The 19,837-nt window shown below is 43.0% G+C and overlaps 1 protein-coding gene across 2 annotated transcripts in view; it reads right to left on the bottom strand.

The window, feature by feature from the left end:
- MOSPD1 (motile sperm domain containing 1) overlaps positions 1 to 19,837 on the bottom strand; it is a 158,820-nt gene that overhangs the window by 121,022 nt on the left and 17,961 nt on the right. Inside the window, exon 1 of one of the 2 annotated variants that reach the window (XM_069212488.1) lies at positions 18,124 to 18,245. The exons of the other annotated variant lie outside the window; for it this stretch is intronic. The gene's annotated coding sequence lies outside the window, so the exon portion shown is untranslated. Of the gene's footprint in view, positions 1 to 18,123; positions 18,246 to 19,837 lie in introns of those variants that run through there. 2 annotated transcript variants of the gene reach the window in all.

Genomic DNA, 19,837 nt, shown 5'->3' with positions numbered 1-19,837 from the left:
AACCCTTCCTTCGTGGAGCACATCAGGCAGTCCACCTTAAGAGTGTGGCTAGCCTGGTAGTGCAACACGGCTACAGCATAACTAATTTCCCACCTGTCCTGGTGCCAAATGGCCCTCAGGGCAGGGGGTGGCATCTCCCAGGTCTGGAGGAAGCCATGGTCTTATATCAAAAGCAGCAGAGACTTTGAATTCCTTGCACCTTGGTATACAGATTCACTAGCCATCCTGTTGGAACAGGCATTGTTCATGGCCTCTCCGAGCACAGGCTCTATTCTGCAGAGGGTGAGAAACTTGTCTGTGGTAGCAGGATGGTCGATATCATTCGGCCAGCACACTAGAGGACTAGTAGCTTTTCAGGGGGCACCTCTAAGGTGCCCTCTGGGTTCATATTGTATAATAATAAATCCAATACTAGCCTCAGTATGGATTAAGGGGAGGTGTTTGATACCAAACACCAAAGGTTTCAGTGAAGCCATTATGTAGCTGGGTGGCTCGTAATGAGCAGTGCCCAGTTCACACCTTAAGATGGCTCCCCTGTTTACTTGTAATATCTAGTATTCAAACTAGACATCACAGCGGCATATCTGCTCATGCAGCTATGTCTACACATAAAATATAAAGCACCCTGCCATAGGGCTCCAAGGCCTGCCTGCTGTAGGGTTGACTTACATATATTATATGCACTCTGGCATGGCACACAATGAGTGTACCATATCGTATTTTCACTCATGGTTTGGACCATGTCACGCAGCCTGCAATGGCAGTCTGCATGCAATTTGTAGGGGGGTAAGTTAGGACCTTCTTTAGTACCTAGACCCTAGGTATCAGGGGTACCATTTACTAGAGACGTACCGGGGTGCTAAAGTGTGTACCAATTGTAGACCTTCTACCTTGTTTTAGGGAAAGAGCACTGGCACTGGGGACCTGGTTTGCAGGAACTCAGCGCACCTTCAGTCAAACAAATGTGGGGGTGATCATGTCAAAAGGGGCACTTTCCTACACTTAACCCCTATCACGTCACCAGTTGTAGCGTCTTCCCCAGCCTGTATACCCACTAATAGCCATGTCACACACGGAGCTGGGTACTACAAGTCTTTATTCATCTGTGTTTAATCGCAAACTCAACATTGTAAACTCACTCATTTCACCACACTGTAACACTTACGTCACAGTTCTACAGAGTCCATCAGGAGCCAAAAGGGCTCTGCCATTAATAACTCACACAACACCTCAAAAGCAAGCTATGTTTTTAGCAAGGACGTTAACCTCTTAAATGCGGGCGTCGGCCACTGGCCGACGCCCACACACCCTCCCTGGTGCGGGTCACGACCAGTGGCCGACACCAGGAAGGGCATTAATAAATCCTCGGGTGCGTCGCACCCGAGGATTTTTTTTTTATTTTTTTTTCCCCCCCGGGAGACACGGAAGCTACCGTGTCTCCCCCCGCCCGCCCCTTTGTGACGTCAGCGCGCCGCGAGGCGCGCTGACGTTGCAAAGGTGTTTTCCCCATGAAAGCAGGAAGCAGCCTTGCGGCCGCTTCCTGCTTTCATGGGGAAAACGGCCTTTTTCACGTTCGGGAAGGCCTCGTAAGAAAGGGGAGAGTCTCCCCTTTCTTACGAGGCCTTCCTGAAAGTGTTTCCTGGCCCCCGATCGCAGCACAGCTGCGATCGGGGGCCAGGAAACACTTTCAGGAAGGCCTCGTAAGAAAGGGGAGACACTCCCCTTTCTTACGAGGCCTTCCTGAAAGTGTTTCCTGGCCCCCGGTCGCAGATGTGCTGCGATCGGGGGCCAGGAAACACTTTCAGGTTTCCTGGCTCCCCCGATCGCAGCACAGCTGCGATCGGGGGCCAGAAACAGTTTCAGAAGGCCTCGTAAGAAAGGGGAGACTCTCCCCTTTCTTATGAGGCCTTCTGAAACGGTTTCCTGGCCCCCGATCGCAGCACAGCTGCGATCGGGGGCCAGGAAACCCCACTAGACACCAGGGATTTCACTTTTGGGGGGCAGCCCCCCCCCCGGAAAACGGGCCGCCCCCCCCCCCGGATAATTTTCCTAAAAAAATAAAAAGGTAGGTGCCCCCTGGGGAGGGGGGGGGCGCGATCGCGCCCCCCCCCCCCCAGGGGATTTTTTTTTTTTCTTCAAAAAAAAAAAAAAAAAAAATAAATAAAATGAAATGACAGGGGGTCGCCCGTGGGCAGGGTGACCCCCTGTGGGGGCAATTTTTTTTTTAGATGTTGTAGGGTTTCCCTGGGGGCCATTTTGGCCCCCAAGGAAACCATACAACAACTAAAAAAAAATATATGTATATATCTATATATATATATCTATGTAGATAGATATATCTAGGTACATGGATATATCTATAGATATATCTATGTAGATATATATTTATATATATATATATAGGTAGATCTGTATCAAAGAGATTTATAAAGCGCGCTACTCACCTGTGAGGGTCTCAAGGCGCTGGGGGGGGGGACGGGGGGGAGGGAAAGGGGCTAGGAGGTTCACTGTTCAAAAAGCCAGGTTTTGAGGCCCTTCCTGAAAAGAAGTAGGTTTTGGGTCTTGCGAATGTGGGTTGTGAGTGCGTTCCATGTTTTGGGTGCAATGTAGGAGAAGGATCTGCCCCCGGTGGTGGTGTGTTTGATGCGGGGGTCAGAGGCGAGAGAGAGGTCAGCTGAACGGACGTTTCGTGTGGGGGTGTGGAAGGTGACTCTCGTTGAGGTAGGCAGGGCCTGTGTTGTGGAGTGATTTGTGTGTGAGGATGAGGATCTTGAAGGTGATCCTTTTGTCAATGGGGAGCCAGTGGAGGGATTTGAGGTGTGGAGAGATGTGTTCGTGTCGGTGGAGGTCGAGGATGAGTCGTGCTGCTGAGTTCTGGATGCGTGTAGTTTGCACTTGAGTTTTAGAGTGGTGCCGGCGTAGAGGGCGTTTCTGTAATCAAGCCTGCTGCTGATGAGTGCGTGAGTGACAGTTTTTCTGGTCTCTGTGGGGATCCATTTTAATGTTTTTCAGTATACGGAGTTTGTTGAAGCATGAGGAGGTAAGAGCGTTGATTTGTTGGGTCATAGAGAGGGAGGAGTCTAGGATGATGCTGAGGTTGCGTGCGTAGTTGGCGGGGGTGGGTGCAGGGCCTAGCGTGGTGGGCCACCATGGGGGGTCCCAGGTTTTTTTGGTGAGGGCCAAAGAGGATTATTTCGGTTTTGCTTGAGTTGAGTTTCAGGTGGTTGGCTGTCATATATACATCACTTTTGTCAATATGTGTGTGGTTTCCCTGGGGGGAAAAGGGTCCGACTTGTCTAGTGGCAGTTTTAGTGCCATAAAGAAGCGCAGAAGGTTTATATGCCTACTGCAAAGAGCACATCTGTATTTTATGTAAATAGCTGAGTACATTAGTAAAGTCTATGGAGAGATGAAGGGCACTTTTGCTGGGTGGTAATGAGGGAATCCGAGGAGGAGGGAGTGGGAGCACCAATAATGATTGTTGGACTGGGCGCAGGAGGTGCTAAAGACTGTGACGAATGGTATGTGACAAGGTGTTTTTTGAGTGTCTTGAAAGTACGTGCTGATTGAGGGAAGAAGCGCAGGTAAGGTGGCCTCTACTGTTGCACGTATCTCACACACACCATCGATTTTGTGACTGTCTACGTAGGCTAGTGTTTTAGAGCAACAGTTTAGCCAATAGCAGAGATGGCATCTTGATGGATGACTGCTGCCTGCACTCGGGTTATAGAGGACCGCTCTGACATAGGATCAGAGACTGAGACATCAGATACTGAGACAGCATCTGAGGGATAGGACAATGGCGCAGACTCTGGGAGTGATTTTTCAGTCAGAGGAGTCCCATTCGAAAACTCCTCTTCCAGTACATTATGAGGGAGGTGATGAGGACAGTCCTGCTGTCCCTTCGCAAGCTGTTCGTGCAACTGGGTAATAGTGGGTTAGGCCAACCCAGAGAGCAGGTGAATGCGGCGGCAAGCAGAGAGAGAGTGCTCTCTTGGGAGCTCACCAATTTAGTTCAGCCCCAAATTCCACCACCCAAATCATATTGTGGAGACATCAAAATTGTCTATGGCAAAACAAACTGGTTTTGTAAGGCAGGCACCTGTGTTTTTGGTCCTGGATTCGGCGGCCATATAGAGAAACACACTAAACCCAAACATTTCTGGAAACTAGACATTCGGGGGAGTCCACAGAGGTGTGACTTGTGTGGATTCCCCAAAGTTTTCTTACCCAGAATTCCCTGCAAAGCTGAAATGTTGAGAAAAAACTCCATTTTTCTCGCATTTCTGTCACACAAACTACAGGAATATGCTGGGATCCACAACATTCCTACCACCCAGTGACTCCTCACCTGTCCTGATAAAAACACTACCCCACTTGAGTGCCTACACCTAGTGCCTGTGTCAGGAATGGATCACCCCAGGGTCAACAGCTGCCTCACGTAAGGACCAACATTGACCGTTGTGTGATCTATTCCTGTCGCAGGCACCAGGCCTAACCACACAAGTGAGGTATCATATTTATCGGGAGACTTGGGGGAACGCTGGGTGGAAGGAAATTTGTGGCTCCCCTCAGATTCCAGAACTTTCTGTCACCGAAATGTGTGGAAAACGTGGTATTTTAGCCACATTTTGAGGTTTGCAAAGGATTCTGGGTAACAGAACCTGGTCCGAGCCCCATAAGTCACCTCATCTTGGATTCCCCTGGGTTTCTAGTTTACAAAAATGTGCTGGTTTGCTAGGTTTCCCCAGGTGCCGGCTGAGCTAGAGGCCAAAATCCACAGGTAGGCACTGTTTTCTATGAAAAAATGTGATGTGTCCACGTTCTGTTTTGGGGCATTTCCTGTCGCGGGCGCTAGGCCTACCCACACAAGTGAGGTATCATTTTTATCGGGAGACTTAGGGGAACGCCGGGTGGAAGGAAATTTGTGGCTCCTCTCAGATTCCAGAACTTTCTGTCACCGAAATGTGAGGAAAACTTGTTTTTTTAGCCACTTTTTGAGGTTTGCAAAGGATTGTGGGTAACAGAACCTGGTCCGAGCCCCGCGAGTCACCCCTCCTTGTATTGCCCTAGGTCTCTAGTTTTCAGAAATGCACAGGTTTGGTAGGTTTCCCTAGGTGCCGGCTGAGCTAGAGGCCAAAATCTACAGGTAGGCAGTTCTCAAAAAACACCTCTGTTTTCTTCCAAAAATTTTGATGTGTCCACGTTGCGCTTTGGGGCGTTTCCTGTCGCGGGCGCTAGGCCTACCCACACAAGTGAGGTATCATTTTTATCGGGAGACTTGGGGGAACGCCGGGTGGAAGGAAATTTGTGGCTCCTCTCAGATTCCAGAACTTTCTGTCACCGAAATCTGAGGAAAACTTGTTTTATTAGCCACTTTTTGAGGTTTGCAAAGGATTCTGGGTAACAGAACCTGGTCCGAGCCCCGCGAGTCACCCCTCCTTGGATTGCCCTAGGTCTCTAGTTTTCAGAAATGCACAGGTTTGGTAGGTTTCCCTAGGTGCCGGCTGAGCTACAGGCCAAAATCTACAGGTAGGCACTTCTCAAAAAACACGTCTGTTTTCTTCCAAAAATTTTGATGTGTCCACGTTGCGCTTTGGGGCGTTTCCTGTCGCGGGCGCTAGGCCTACCCACACAAGTGAGGTATCATTTTTATCGGGAGACTTGGGGGAACGCCGGGTGGAAGGAAATTTGTGGCTCCTCTCAGATTCCAGAACTTTCTGTCACCGAAATCTGAGGAAAACTTGTTTTTTTAGCCACTTTTTGAGGTTTGCAAAGGATTCTGGGTAACAGAACCTGGTCCGAGCCCCGCGAGTCACCCCTCCTTGGATTGCCCTAGGTCTCTAGTTTTCAGAAATGCACAGGTTTGGTAGGTTTCCCTAGGTGCCGGCTGAGCTAGAGGCCAAAATCTACAGGTAGGCACTTCTCAAAAAACACCTCTGTTTTCTTCCAAAAATTTTGATGTGTCCACGTTGCGCTTTGGGGCGTTTCCTGTCGCGGGCGCTAGGCCTACCCACACAAGTGAGGTATCATTTTTATCGGGAGACTTGGGGGAACGCCGGGTGGAAGGAAATTTGTGGCTCCTCTCAGATTCCAGAACTTTCTGTCACCGAAATCTGAGGAAAACTTGTTTTTTTAGCCACTTTTTGAGGTTTGCAAAGGATTCTGGGTAACAGAACCTGGTCCGAGCCCCGCGAGTCACCCCTCCTTGGATTGCCCTAGGTCTCTAGTTTTCAGAAATGCACAGGTTTGGTAGGTTTCCCTAGGTGCCGGCTGAGCTAGAGGCCAAAATCTACAGGTAGGCACTTCTCAAAAAACACCTCTGTTTTCTTCCAAAAATTTTGATGTGTCCACGTTGCGCTTTGGGGCGTTTCCTGTCGCGGGCGCTAGGCCTACCCACACAAGTGAGGTATCATTTTTATCGGGAGACTTGGGGGAACGCCGGGTGGAAGGAAATTTGTGGCTCCTCTCAGATTCCAGAACTTTCTGTCACCGAAATCTGAGGAAAACTTGTTTTTTTAGCCACTTTTTGAGGTTTGCAAAGGATTCTGGGTAACAGAACCTGGTCCGAGCCCCGCGAGTCACCCCTCCTTGGATTGCCCTAGGTCTCTAGTTTTCAGAAATGCACAGGTTTGGTAGGTTTCCCTAGGTGCCGGCTGAGCTACAGGCCAAAATCTACAGGTAGGCACTTCTCAAAAAACACCTCTGTTTTCTTCCCAAAATTTTGATGTGTCCACGTTGCGCTTTGGGGCGTTTCCTGTCGCGGGCGCTAGGCCTACCCACACAAGTGAGGTATCATTTTTATCGGGAGACTTGGGGGAACGCCGGGTGGAAGGAAATTTGTGGCTCCTCTCAGATTCCAGAACTTTCTGTCACCGAAATGTGAGGAAAACTTGTTTTTTTAGCCACTTTTTGAGGTTTGCAAAGGATTCTGGGTAACAGAACCTGGTCCGAGCCCCGCAAGTCACCCCTCCTTGGATTCCCCTAGGTCTCTAGTTTTCAGAAATGCACAGGTTTGGTAGGTTTCCCTATGTGCCGGCTGAGCTAGAGGCCAAAATCTACAGGTAGGCACTTTGGAAAAAACAGCTGTGTTTTCTATAAAAAAAATAGGATGTGTCCATGTTGTGTTTTGGGGCATTTCCTGTCGCGGGCACTAGGCCTACCCACACAAGTGAGGTATCATTTTTATCGGGAGACTTGGGGGAACACAGAATAGCAAAACAAGTGTTATTGCCCCTTATCTTTCTCTACATTTTTTCCTTCCAAATATAAGAGAGTGTGTAAAAAAGACGTCTATTTGAGAAATGCCCTGCAATTCACATGCTAGTATGGGCACCTCGGAATTCAGCGATGTGCAAATAACCACTGCTCCTCAAAACCTTATCTTGATCCCATTTTGGAAATGCAAAGGTTTTCTTGATACCTCTTTTTCACTCTTCATATTTCAGCAAATGAATTGCTGTATACCCAGTATAGAATGAAAACCAACTGCAGGGTGCAGCTTATTTATTGGCTCTGGGTACCTAGGGTTCTTGATGAACCTACAAGCCCTTTATATCCCCGCAACCAGAAGAGTCCAGCAGACAAAACGGTATATTGCTTTCAGAAATCTGACATCGCAGGAAAAAGTTACAGAGTAAAACATAAAGAAAAATGGCTGTTGTTTTCAGCTCAATTTCAATATTTTTTTATTTCAGCTGTTATTTTCTGTAGGAAAACCTTGTAGGATCTACACAAATGACCCCTTGCTGAATTCAGAATTTTGTCTAGTTTTCAGAAATGTTTAGCATTCCGGGATACAGCATTGGTTTCACACCCATTCCTGTCACTAACTGGAAGGAGGCTGAAAGCACCAAATATAGTAGAAATGGGGTATGTCCCAGTAAAATGCCAAATTTGTGTTGAAAAATTCGGTTTTCTGATTCAAGTCTGCCCGTTCCTGAAAGGTGGGAAGATAGTGATTTCAGCACCAGAAACCCTTGGTTGATGGCATTTTCAGGGAAAAAACCACAAGCCTTCTTCGGCAGCCCTTTTTTCCCATTTTTTTGGAAAAAACAAAATTTTCACTGTATTTTGGCTATTTTCTTGGTCTCCTCCAGGGGAAACCACCAACTCTGGGTACCATTAGAATCCCTAGGATGTTGGAAAAAAAGGACGCAAATTTGGCGTGGTTAGCTTATGTGGACAAAAAGTTATGAAGCCCTAAGCGCGAACTACCCCAAATAGCCAAAAAAGGGCTCAGCACTGGGGGGGGAAAGGCCCAGCAGCTAAGGGGTTAAAGAAGATTTAGATACAACTTTCCACCATTCAGTGCTTATTTCCAAATCTCTTAGGTCTCTAACCAGTTGATTGCCCCACAGATTTTTACAGACGCTGTGTTCTTCAATTGCCACTTTTAAGTAATATTTCAAGATTTTAGTAGATGTGTGTCTAATGCAATAACAGTACTTTAAGAAAGCAGCAATATGCACGGCTCTTGGGTGTAGGCTGAATTCCAAGCATATCTGTGTGCTTTTGGTGGAATCTGGGAGATGAAAGACTTTCCTGTAGATTTTACACTGGAGTTTATTCAGCAGTGACCAAATCGTAGATGTCAATATGCCCATAGGAGTGTGCTGGTAGAATTTTGCCTTTGATTACTTTTAGAGGTTTTGTGTTAATCCTGCAAATGGCATGGATGAAAGCAAAGGCCATACTTAATATGCAAGAGAATTAATTGATACCTCCAGGAGCCGTTGTTGGACATCTATATTGCTTATTTGGTTATATAAAGGATGTAGTCTAACTTCCTGGAGCCTAAATAAAAAATTTTTTGGCTTTGTTCGTATATTTTCCAGAGATCATTATTTAGTTTTTTGATTCGTTTGCTGTAAATTTATTCTGCCGGTTGTATATATTGAGTGTATATTTTAATGAGGTAATCTGACACTTCAAATTAGAACTGCTGCTCTTTATTCTTTTTAAATACTCTCCATCTCTCACTCTGTTGGGTGCTCTCCAGTCCACTACTCTTTATGCGGAGAGACTGTGCTAGTGTTGGTCACCATTTTTACCATCTTAGGTAGGCGTGCACTCTAGTTGTCCAGTGAGGTTCTTCCCCATGGCTTATTTATAGCAAGCTATGTGTGTTTTATCTGGCATTTTATTCATATTCCTATTTGTGGCTGGATTTTTGACTTTTTAATAAGGGGCAGGTATTATTGTCGTAGTGAGTGGTATGATCGCCTTTTCATGCACTTTTTAATGTGATTACCTGATTCTTTAAGTTAGCACTGCTGTAGTGGACTTTTTTTAAATATTCTCGATCTCTCGCACTGTTGGGTGCTCTCTAGTTTGCTACTCATTATGCGGAGAGCACACACTGGTGTTTGCAGCCATTTTCCCTCCTTTCGGGACACCCAGAGGTGCCATCTCAGGTGGGTGTGTGCTCTAGTTGTCCACTTATGCTCTTCTCCATGGCCCATTTACAGCAAACTGTGGCGGAGACACGTGCAGTATGAGCACCGTTGGAGGGCCAAAGGCAACCCTGTTTGCACCCGTCTGTGTCCATTCCACAGCCAGACATGCTGCCCTTTTTGCTCCAGGATGGTTTGGGGGGGGGAGGCAGAATGAAATATCCCAGAGGTGAGTCACTCCAGGTCAATCCCTCCAATAGGGACTGAAGGAGATATGCTTTAGAGGCTTGCGGGGATTAGTGACCTACAGTAGCTGTAACTAAGTTTTACAGTTTGACCCAGCTCCATCTAGGGCTCACTATCTTTGAACTAGAAAGCATATTCATCTGAAAACAGATACTAGCGCATGTCAACCACATCATGAACCAGGCTCTGAGAAGAACATTAAGGCTTGTCTAATTAATATGCAATCTATGTCTAAACATGCACTGCGTATTTTCTAAAAACTGACGCATGCTAATTTTGATGTTTTGTTTCTTAAAGAAATCTGGTTTCGCCCAGATTCAAATCCTGAGATAGCCCAAGACCACTGGTGCCTATCAAACTTTTACTGCCAAGCATAGAGATCCTTCCGCCACTTGGTTCTTGCCTGAGCTCTTATTCCTAAAGAAAGGCTACCACGCTCCAAGAGGACTTTTATAGAGGTGGGCTGTATGGTAGCCAAAAGAGACGTTACCCACCTGTGGAAACATCCTTCATCCCCCTCAATGCAACTATGGCACAAAGCAGTTGACTGGTGTGCTCACTAAGAGAAACTGATATATCAGGCACGTGGCTGTACCCAGAAACATGATACAATATGAGGGAAATGGTGGACTTATCGCGGAATACTGTTATGATGGGGCTGTTGTTTGTAATTATTCTTTTATATTTTACTGTACACCAGAGAAGCTTTGCTACTGTTGACTGTGTCACAGTGGATGATACCTGCTCTGTAAATTCAATAAAACTTGGTTATCAAAAAACAAAATCTTAAAGGAAGGCTGCATACAACTGGAGCACAAATGGCAACTGCACTAGCCAAAGATCGCTAAAGAGTCTTACAAAACAGTGCTAAAACAGCATCATAAGACTATAAAATCTGCACAAAGCTTCATTTATAGTGACCGAATCGCAGTTGCCTAGAATTCAGGTTGTGAAATTTTCAAAATTCATAAATACTATCTCAACCCTGGAACCTGTTGGCCCATAATTCCAACTTCAGGAGATATATGTGAGAGGCTAACTGTATTTTGTCAAGGATAAGATTTTAAAGATCCAAGTTTTCTACCCACATCTCCTTGCCAATTTATCTTGTGCTCTGTTTTTGAGGCCCTGCCTTCCCCTTCTCCTGAGTGCTCTCTGAGCAAGTTTGGTTATATCTTGAAAAAAAAAACAATGCTTCTGAAATGTAAATCTGGGTCTCTGGGTGATCCTTGCCCCCTGCCATACCCTTCTCTTCTGCTGAAGTTATTGCCCTGTTGCTTACTCCACTGTTTAACATTTCTTGGAGCAAACTAATGACACACTTGAAGTGGCACAATGGTTTACCCCCAAGTAGACAGGTGTGTTCTAGTACTATGTTGATTAATCCACGATGCCCTCTAATTCAAAATCCTCCAAATACGCACAGTTTTATATGTCCAGCTTTAGCTGAGTCAAACAAGTTGGACCCAGCACGGTGGCAGAAGAGTAGCAATGTACCATGTGGTAAACAGACGATTAGTAGTAACAGGGCAGAGGGGGGATCATTAGACATAGACGGCCATCATTCAGAGAAGGCTCCTTGCGAGACGTCGCAATATTTTAGTCCACTCCCATGCCAGATGGGAAATCGAAATACATACTATCCACATATTAGGGCTGAATATGCCCAAGGATATAGAAGTAGCAGCAAGCAACATTCTAGGGATTACACAAGAACAGCCAGGGTTCACAAAGTCTTTAGAACTAATGTTCCCACGCTAAATCAGGATAGTTAGGAGAGTGAGGACTCACTTAAAAACAAGATTAATCATTGGATTAGGTACTAGCAACATTGTCTATTGGTTGCCCACTTTGACATAGTGATAGTCGAGCGGATGGTGGATAGCAACAGGGCTAATGATACTATAGCACGATTGGTTAATGACAAAGTGATAGTGGATATCCTGATTTCTATGGAGCTAAGATCCAGTCCAGTTACAAAATCTACAATTCAGTTTAAACTTCATAATTCACAGACTGAAGGAAGTGCATTACCCAGAAACCAGCATGCCCAGGTTAGCCAGCAAAACCGCAATCAACATCCTGCAAACGTTGAGGCAGTAGATTGGCTGAGTTGCACTCAACCATTCGTAACAGAGGCTAGGGAACACAAGGGCAATTTGGTTCCAACTTGGGGAGAAAGTAGAGTTAGAACAGTTGACAGGGCCATATCGCAGACCTGGCAGAAGGAAGATACTAACGGTACAGAGCTTACTCTCAAAATAACTGAACTAGAATCTATTAGTTTGATCTCATGGAATGTAGTGGGCCTGAAACATAAGTTAAGGGACTCAGACTGGCATGAATACATTGAAGGATTTCATTTTTGTCTCTTTCAAGAGACTTGGTTAGTTGATCCACCCTATAAACTAGGATATAAGGCATATTATATTAATGGTATCCCCTCGTCACATGGAAGACCTTCAAGGGGGGGTAGTATTGTGAATAAAGATCTCACTAAATGCTATAATAACCGTGCACCCTTTAGATTTGCTGGAAATTCAAGGAGTAAAATTAAGCTTGCATATTAGGGACATATTGCATGTCTTCAATGTATATATATGACCACAAAGGAGTAACCAGCAATCAAAAGGTGTGGAAATTTTAGATAATGTTCCTAAAACTATAGCAGACAAAGAGTTAGCTATTATAGGGGGTAATTTCAATTGTACATATGATGCCTTGCCGGTCATTTGTACAATTGCTGCTATGCAACTATTGCATCTTACATTAGAACATGGCCTGTGAGCATGTAATGGCAGATTGAACCCTGATAATACTAATCTGTATTCCTTTAAGAGTGGCAATGCTCAATCAAGAACAGATTACATTTTATGTAGTGTAACTAAATGGGAGAGACTAATGGCCTTAGTATTGATCCAAGAGAGGATTTCGATCATTTTCCGCTACGCTTGACCCTAGCAGGGAACCTTACGGAAACACGAACACCAAGCATTAATAAAGTACACATGCAACAGATAATTGGGAATAATTGCAGGACAGTAAGATGTAAAAACTTTAACCAGTATCTATAACACTTTTGTAAACGTAGTGAGCCCTTACGTGTATCAGAGGTCTCCCAATATTTCAATATCAGAAACCCATCAGTCTCTGGTTGCAGCCTTTAGGCCACACTTGACAAAGACACTTGTATGCAAAATAAGGCAAGTTGCTAAGAGAGCCTCCCAGTCTAACCCCTGGTATTCGAAGGAATGTAAAGAAGCGAAGAAGTGACTACTTGAAGCTTTAAATAAAGGAGATATACTAGGGGTGCAGGAGGCAAGGGTAACATACAAGGAAACTTTACGCAAGGCGGAAAATGATTGGGAAGAAAGGAACTGGGAGGATTTGCTTGAAGCAGCAAAGCATTGGGACACCTTCACATTTTGGAAAATAATTGCTCATGGGAGCAAAAACACATCAATTTGCAATGAACATCATCTGGATCCTGGTACTTGGACGCTACATTTTGCTGATTTATATTCTGAGCCTACAGTGTTTAGCTTAGAAAGACAGGATTATTCCTTCTACCCCCTTGAGAGAACTGTGATAGCTAGCAACTAGTTTAGCATTGAGGAAACACCTCAGGCTATAGAGGCTATTAAACCAGGCAAAGCCCCAGGCCTGGATAAAATTCCAGTGGGATTTATTCAAGCATGATAAAGAAGTATGGACTCCATACATTAACTTGATTTGTAATGCAGTGGCCTCAGGGGCGCCAGTCCCGCGGCCAGGGAAAGGAGCTGAAACAGTTACAATGTTCCAGTTCATATGAAAGGGAGTAAGCAGGAGCCGGGCAATTATAGACCAATTAGTCTTATAGATGTGCTGCAAAAAGTATATACTAGGCAGATATTAAGGAAAGTGAGCGAGTGGATGGATGATAATAACATACTCTCACCATATCAGGCAGGGTTTAGAACCCGTGTGAGTACAGTGGACCAAGTCTCCAGGCTCTTATGTATCTTAGGAAAATATATTTAAGTCAAGAGAGGGCAAATGTATGTTGCATTTTTAGATCTTAGGGCAGCCTTTGATCTTGTCCCGAGAGGTCCTCTATGGACCATGCTTAAGAGACAGGGAGTGCCTGACGACCTTTTAATTCAAATCAGAAGATTACATCAAGACACCCATGCCCAAGTGCGGTGGGGTGCCCATGGTGAACTTACAGAGCCAATTCCCATCAGTAGGGGAGTAAGGCAGGGCTGTGTGCTTGCACTGACCCTGTTCTCACTCTTCCTGAATGACATAGTTGATCATCTAAAAAAATGCGATCACAACTCCGCAAAGCTCAATGGGGTTCACGTCCCGGCGCTACTCTTTGCAGACAATGCTATCCTGGTCTCACAGACGCTCAGGGGCCTCCAGTGTCTACTTGATGAATTTACTGTATACTGTGAGGGAAGGGGATTAGGAACAAACCCTAGTAAAAAAAAAAGTGTATGGCCACCAACCCACATAGAAGCCCTAAGATAAATCTAAAAACCTACGAGCAAAAGCTAGAGGTTGTGCCCAATTTTAGTTACTTGAGTATAACTATAGTTTTGAAGCTGTCATGGCACCCCCCTCCCCACCCGTTTAACTAATACAAAAACAGTGCTGGCTCATAATTCACAAGTCATTGCAAGTAAACATCAAGGTTCTAAAATCAAAACAGTCACTCCAGTATTAGAGTTATATAAGCACAAGGCTCAGGCTGCTGCATTTTATGGGGCTGAGCTATGGGGTATAGATGAATTAAAACAGCTCACGTTAACTGAAAATGCATTTTCTGAGAGGCTTACTGGGGCTGCCAGAGTCTACACCTTTAGTACCCATGCACCAGTATTTGAACATCAGACAAAGAGAGTACTTAGCTTACTAAGCCTGCTGCTCTACTGGGTAAGGATATGGACAACTCATAGGGAAGGCCTTGAGAAACTTATTGAACTTGATAGGTGTATAACCTTTCCTTGACTTCATCATCTACAGATCTGGTTTCAGAAGCTTAGTCTATTTTCCTTTTGGAATGAACCTCATACATTCACAATGAGGTCAAAGATTCTGCTCACACAAACATATTGGGAGTATACTCTAAAAGCCTTACATCAGACTACTAGTTTAGGCTGGTTGTGAACACTATTTCTTCTGGTCAAGCCAAACCCAGGTTATGAAGAGTTCCTGATGTGATTCAACCGCAGCTAGCTAAGACCTTATATCTGAAATTCTGTAATGCTTTCCTTCAAGTAAGAGCCACACTGTAAAATGGAAACCACATGATAATTCCAGAGAAGCTGCATTTTATACACTCTGCACTTTAGGTAGCACAGAAAACATTGCAAATGTGCTATTTTTCTGTAAAGTCCATGATAAGCATAGGAGGAAATGGATCCGACCCATCTGTAGGACTTTAGGGGTCAGGAAACATTTAGAGACTTTAAGGATTATGAAGAACGAAGCAATCCCTCATATAGTATTTGGCGTGAGCAAATATTTACTTGCAGAGGGTTTCACACGCAGAAAGATGGGTCTGAAATTTTAAATATAATTGATATGATTTTACTGTTTGCATTTTAGGATCCGGCTCAATGAACTATTAATTACTGTTTATTCCCTATATTGATTTTAGCAGTTGAACTGGAAAGTAAATAATGTACATTTTTAAACAGTTATTTATTGAAATGTATTTGTGGATGCTTTAATGGATTATACCCGAAATAAAGTATTTTAAAAAAAACATTCCTTGATGTTTGCCATTGTATCACCTTGCTGGGAAAAAAGCCAAAGTGGGTCATCTTCTAATGAAAGCCACTGTCAACCTGTCCATTATGTCAAACTTTCATCCTCCATCTCTGCTTTCCTCAGCCTCCAAAATGCTAGAAGGTTTCTTCCCCCACCATAGCACAGAAACACCTCCTTTGAAGGTCATGTAGATGATTAAGACCGGTCTGGATTCAGGGAAGGGTGCTGCCCTTATCCTGTTTGATCTGTCAGTGACATTCAACACTGTGTTCCATCCTACCCTGCTTTGGCGACTGATGGTGGCTGCCATTGATGGCAAACTCATGGAGCTGGTTAATATTCTTTCTTTCTGGAGGTTAGGGAACAAGAAATATGGCTTGCTCTTTTTGTCTCATCTTGTAAGGAGTTAGCTTTGGTGTGCAGCAAGGCTTGTAGTTGCGCCCTACTCTAGTTAATATTGACATGGCCCCCTTAGCTAAAATAGAATCACATGGTTTCAAGACCATCTCTTACGCTGATGACACCAATCGCGCCTTACTTTTGACCCCTCATCCAAAGACACAGCTGCCAACCTTAAATCCTGCCTGAGTGATGTCCTATACTGGCTGCAGAAGAGTCTTCTTCAATTTAATATTTTAAAAAACTGAGATTCTTCTGTTTGGTCAAGCAAGGGAGCATTGGTTATACAACTGCTGGCCCAGTGACCTCTCACCACCCCACCAGTGCTCTCCAATATAGCTCAGAACCTGGGTGTCAAGCTGGATGACAAACTATCCTTTCAACGCCTTATCTTGTCTGTTGTTGGGATTTTCGTTGCTGTGCTTCGTTCCATCAGAATGTTTTCGGAACTCTCCCCCACACTTCAAGTAAGACGGTTGTCCATGAGCTTATTACCCCTAGGCTAGACTATGGAAATATTCTCCTCCTCGGTTTCCCTGAAAAATGTATTAAAAAAACAGCATGTGGTGCAAAATGCGACTGCTTCTCTCATCTTCAACACCCCCAAGTGAGATGCTATTTGTGGTCTGCACTGGCTCCTATTTAAAAAAAGGATTCTTTTCAAAGTCCTTTCCACCATACACTATATCTTCTAAATGTGTAGCCCACAGTAGTTGATCAACAGGATCACACAGTACCATCTGCTCAGATCTGACTGTGCTGCTTGTCAACGTGCCCAGTATTCACCAGGCTAGGAAGGAAGGACGTTCCTTTACCTGCCCTAGCGACTCTTTAATGGACTCAGCTTCCACAGTCTCTTTGCACTATTTTGCATGAACTATCATTTAAGAGTGAGCTTAAAACTCACCTGTTTGCAGCCCAATAATGCCCCCTGCTGGTCTACATTGAGTCAGTCTAGCCAGCTGTGCACTCTAAAAATCGTTCATTCATTCATATATATAATAATTAGTCCCGGGCACAGTGTAGCCCTGCTTTGGTTTGGTCCAGTATAATTACGTCATCAGCAGATTGCATGATTTGGATGTTTTGTATTTTGATGCAAGGTGAAAAGTTTCTTCCTCTGGCTAGAGCTGGTGCAATATCTGCCAGCCATGTAAAGTGAGAATAACAAAGGGACAATCATGCAGCTCTGTTTAAGTCCATTGTTTGTTGCAGTAGATTCTGCAACATGACTGCTGGGAACAGCTCTAATCCAGGTGTCAGTGGAAAGTGCCCCAATGTGTTTTCAGAAGTGGCTGCGGTATTTCCAAGTTGGTTACTTTCCACACAAAATATATTGTTGTCAACCTTAAAGAAAGTGGTTTATATAACCTACTGCCAGTCACCAGTAGGTACTTGTAGCTAAGACCTAGTTTCCATAGGAAAAGCATGTTTTGTTTTGGAAATAACGTTGGCACAGTTTGAGGAATCTTCCAGAAATTTTCAAAACTAATATGACAGTCAGTGTAGCTGCTGTGTTGAAAGATTGAAAAGTGAGCTTAACTATATTGTCCTTGTAACCTTTGTTTGTTTTCAGTGAATCTTTATATATATATACAGTATATATGTAGATATAAACATTATACAACAACGAAAATTATCCAAACTACGGCACTCCAAACAACCAATGATTTATTTACTCAAGGTTGTCACAGTCTTTTATAGAAAACAATTTCTCGACTTGCAATGGCTACACGTTTCAACCATTGCGGTCTTCTTCATCAGCTCATATAATTACAGAGGCCCCCTCTCCCTTAGAAAATATACCCATGGTTTCCCTAGACATAGAAGACAGATCATTATGTAAAGTGAACGCCACAACACCCCACCCTTGGAACAATTTCAAAAACACCCCATATAAATCAAAATCATAATCAAAATACAATCAAACAAAAATAATAATATCTCAATTATTTTCAAAATATATATCCAAAATATCATTATCACAAAATGTGGGCTTTTTTTAAATTTCTTTCAAATTTTTAAAGACTGTTTAACAAACTTTTAAGTTTTTAACAAAATAATTATAACCAATAGCATAATATAATAATCACCACCATTTTGGCCAAGTGGCCACTAGAACTCATGAAGATGTTGCAGTCTAAACAATTTCTCAATTTACAAAAACACATTAAAACACTCAAATTATAACTAAACTTGGGAGTTTGAGCTGTCAAACAAACGCAAGTCATACTTACTCCCCCACAAACCAGCCTAACATCAACATGATCCAAAACTCCTTTTTAAATTAAATCACACACTATTTTCATAATGTAAAGATTACCCGATGTGGACATAAAGTTCTTCATCCTTATTTAATCCCCACAGATGTCTGCTATTGAGTCGAATTATATATTTGGATTCCATTCTTCTCAGAATCCATTCCCTGTCCCCTCCTCTTGGAGTTAGCTGTACCCTGTCAATTCCAAAAAATAACATTACTTAAATTCTTCCTTGAGGTATCAGATTACAGTGGCAAGCCACCTGATAAGAAACATCATTATTCTTGATGGCTCGCCAGTGTTCCAAAATGCGTCCCATGTGGGCTTCGATATGTGGGAAGTACAATTTTCCCTTTGAAGAAACACATTTTGGAACTTGGCCAAAATGGTGGTGATTACTATATTAGACTATTGGATATAGTTTTTTGTTAAAAACGTAAATGTTTATTAAACAGTCTTTAAAATTTTGAAACAAATTAAAAAAAAAAACATTTTGTGATAATGATATTTTGGATATATATTGGTGGTGTTCACTTTACATAATGACATGTCTTCTATGTCTAGGGAAACCATGGGTATATTTTCTAAGGGAGAGGGGGCCTCTGTAATTATTTGGGCTGATGAAGAACACCGCAATGGTCGAAACACGTAGCCTTTGCAAGTTGTGAAATTGTTTTCTATAAAAGACTGTGACAGCCTTGAGTAAATAAATCATTGGTTGTTTAGAGTGCCGTAGTTTGGATAATTTCATTGTATAATTATTAACGGGTCCTGCGCTCGTAAACATGCACTGGATTCGTCTGGCTCTGTCAGCTAAACAGCAGGAACTATTCTTTGTAATATATATATATATATATATATATATATTTTTTTTTTTTTTTTATTATTATTTTTTTTTATATGTATATTTGTACAATATATATACGTACAAAACCATAAAAATTTCTCATTAATAATTTTACTGCAAATGTTACAGTGATATTATCAATGATGCCATAGAAGATGTCATGAGTGATGTAATATCTGGGGTAATTAGCAGTGCATGGCAAGGGCGTGAGTTATAGTTAGCTTTGGACATGAGTTATAGTTACTTGAAATAATTCTAACTATAACTGCTGAATTTCTATGGTTTTCTACGAGTAAATTCAGAACCTAACTATAACCTCCCTGTAACCTTTGTTTTTTTCATTGAATATATAAATATATATATATATAATTATATATATATATATATATATATATATATATATATATATATATATATATATATATATAAATATAATTATATACATTGAAAAAAACCAAATTGAATATATAATTATATATATATATATATATATATATATATATATATATATATAATTATATATATATATTTATATATTCAATGAAAAAAACAAAGGTTACAGGGAGGTGCCTTGCAGCCAAGCCCTTGTAACCACCCAACTCTGTGCCATGCACAGCCTTTGGCCATGCGCAGTGCAGGTTGGCCACGGGGCCTTTCTCTGTCAGTGGATCTGTGAGTAAGTATCTGAGTGGGTGCATGAGTGTCTGAGTGGGTGTGTGAGTGGGCGTCTGAGTCTCTGAGTTAATGTATGAGTGAATGAATTAGTGTATGGATGAATCTGTGATTTTCTTTCATTTTTTTTCATATTTGCGCATATTTTGTGAATAAATCGAGAAATTCGTGAAACTTCACAAATTTTCATGAATACTGCATGTGACGACGCACAATTATTTCAAGCCCATATCTTACCCCATAACACACCTATATCA

This window comes from Pleurodeles waltl, chromosome 2_1 (genome assembly GCF_031143425.1).
Source record: "Pleurodeles waltl isolate 20211129_DDA chromosome 2_1, aPleWal1.hap1.20221129, whole genome shotgun sequence".
Taxonomy (NCBI): domain Eukaryota; kingdom Metazoa; phylum Chordata; class Amphibia; order Caudata; family Salamandridae; genus Pleurodeles; species Pleurodeles waltl.
Note: the sequence above shows the minus strand (reverse complement) of the source record. Positions and strands in the feature narration are given on the sequence as shown.